Source organism: Helianthus annuus, chromosome 8, assembly GCF_002127325.2.
Source record: "Helianthus annuus cultivar XRQ/B chromosome 8, HanXRQr2.0-SUNRISE, whole genome shotgun sequence".
NCBI classification, from domain to species: domain Eukaryota; kingdom Viridiplantae; phylum Streptophyta; class Magnoliopsida; order Asterales; family Asteraceae; genus Helianthus; species Helianthus annuus.
The window spans coordinates 134381314-134383988 of record NC_035440.2 but is presented as its reverse complement, the minus strand read 5'-3'; the positions used below and the strand labels follow the sequence as shown (position 1 = coordinate 134383988).

At 44.3% G+C, this 2675-nt stretch overlaps 1 non-coding gene across 1 annotated transcript; it reads right to left on the bottom strand.

Moving 5' to 3' along the window:
- Positions 1 to 1053: 1053 nt before the first annotated feature.
- Positions 1054 to 1160, bottom strand: LOC118481585. Its single transcript, XR_004865796.1, has one exon. It is a non-coding gene; the product is annotated as a small nucleolar RNA R71 (small nucleolar RNA).
- Positions 1161 to 2675: the final 1515 nt, after the last annotated feature.

Here is a 2675-nt window from a genome sequence, read left to right as displayed (position 1 = left end):
GGTATCTTACCAACATTATACTACGTCCACGATGGGTGCACTTGCCCATATGTGTGTTTAGTGTTAGAAAATATCGTGTTTTATAAATTTAAAACTTGGCTAAAAGTGTAAAAAGGGCTTAAAATATACATCCAAAATATAACACACTTCACGCACATCAAGTTTTTGGCGCCATTACTAGGGACAAAAGGATTTTAAGAAAGTTAGGAATCAACGGCCTAATCATATTTTTATTTTTCTTTTTAATTTTTTAGGATTTTCTTAGTTTTTCAGCTTCTGCAGAGCTCAGCACGGGCCGTGCCTGGTCGGACACGGGCCGTGCCCAGCGTTGTTACTGGCTGTTTTTAGTTTTCCAAGTTACAGAAGGCTGACCACGGGGCCGTGTCGGTGCAACACGGGGCCGTGTCCAACTCTCCAGTAACTGGGATCTGGAAAACAATCACTGTAACTCCGACCACGGGCCGTGTTCACTGAGCACGGGGCCGTGGTGAAACTTTTGACCAGCATTCTTTTCTGTTTTTATTGCAGGACTTGGAACCAGACGCCACCCCTACGTAGTGTATGAGCTCCAGTTCTAATAAGGACATAAAAGAACCTCTAGAAGAACCCGAACGATTTCTCAGAAAAAGACTAAAAGCCAAAAACCAAGAGAAGGTTTCGGGAAATCCACTTCCAATGGCGGACCAACGTACCCTCATGGATTATCTACGACCCACCGTAGGTAATCTCCGCGCCGCTATCAACGCACCGAATGTTGAAGCCAATAACTTCGAACTTCGGCCGCATTTGATACAGATGCCTCAAAACTCCGCAACCTTTCATGGGCTTGCGGACGAGGATCCCCATCTACATATTACTAATTTCATAGAAATATGTGATACTTTTCGGATCAATGGAGCATCAAATGACGCCATCCGCCTCCGAATGTTTCCTTTTTCACTAAAAGACCGAGCAAAAGCTTGGCTTAACGCCCTCCCAGCTGGATTGGTAAACACCTGGGATGAACTAGCCCAAAAATTTCTATATAAGTATTTCCCTCCAACTAAAACGGCTAAATTAATGACTGAAATTAATACATATTCACAAGAGAACGGGGAATCCTTATATGAAACTTGGGAAAGGTTCAAGGAGCTATTGCGAAAGTGTCCACATCGCCGCCTTGCGATATGGCAACAAGTATCCACTTTCTATAATGGGTTGTTGCCACACACAAGGCATACACTTGACTCTAGCTCCGGGGGACTTTTAGGTAATCGCCGCCCACATGAGATATATAATCAAATTGAGGAAATTGCTCAAACCAATTTTCAGTGGCACACTCCCCGAGGCAATAAATCTATTGGCCCGGGCGCCCATAAGGTTGATGAAAGCACTTCTTTAAAAGCCCAAATCGAGGTCCTTTCTTCGAAAATAAAAAAATTGGAAATGACAAAAACAGTCTCGGTTATGGCTTGTGAAGGGTGTGGTGGGCCACATGAAAATTGGAGTTGTATGAAAGAAACAGACGATCAACAAGAGTTGGTAAGCTACATTGATAATAGACATAGGCCGTCGGGTCCTCCAACGGGCACCTACAACCAAGGATGGCGAAATCACCCTAACCCTGATTGGAGAGAACCCAGCAATAGTAGTAACCAACAAAACCAACGAACAAACTTGCAACAACCAAGAAATGAGTCACAAAATTTCCCTCAACAACAAGGTGGACGAGAAAGGCTTGAAGATACCATATCTCGCCTCATCTCTGACACTGAAAAGAAAAACTCGGAGAGGTTTCTACAATTAGAATCAAATTTAAGAAATCAACAAGCTAGTATTCAAAACATAGAAAAACAAATAAGTCAAGTAGCCCAAAATTTCTCCGAGAGACCACAAGGCGCATTACCAAGAAATACCGAAACAAACCCAAAAGCGCAAGTTCACCTCATCACATTGCGAAACCGCACCGTGGGTCCTACGGAAGGGCTGCCGCCTACCGAGGAGACTATACCGCCGCCCCTACAAGAGAAGGGTTCCTCTCCATCACCAGAGCCTACCAAGGCTCCTCGAGTTTCGTACCCCGGTAGGTTAATCCGTCAAAAGACCAATGAGCAATTTGCAAAATTCGAAAGTCTACTAAAACAATTGCATGTCAACATTCCTTTTATTGATGTCCTAACCCAAATGCCCAAATACTCTAAGTTCATGAGGGACTTCCTCACTCATAAAAGGAAAATTGAAACATTGCAATTAGTTAACTTAGGCGAAGAATGCTCTGCCCTCGTACTCAACAAACTCCCCCAAAAGAAAATCGATCCCGGAAGCTTCACGATTCCTTGCTCGATCGGGGACTCCCCCGTTCGTAATGCACTAGCCGACCTTGGGGCTAGCATTAACCTTATGCCCTCATCAATGTTCAAAAGACTCGGCCTAGGAAAAACGAGTCCTACAAAAATGAGCATACAACTTGCTGATCGATCCATCAAATTCCCGTAAGGTGTCATTGAAAATCTCCTAGTCAAGGTAAACAAATTCGTCTACCCGGCCGACTTTGTCATACTCGATATGGAAGAAGACACCAAAGTCCCCCTCATACTAGGGAGACCCTTTCTCACCACCGCACAGGCAGTGGTAGACATGAATGACGGAACGCTCACCTTAAAGTACGGGGATGATGAAGTAAAATTCGGGGTTGG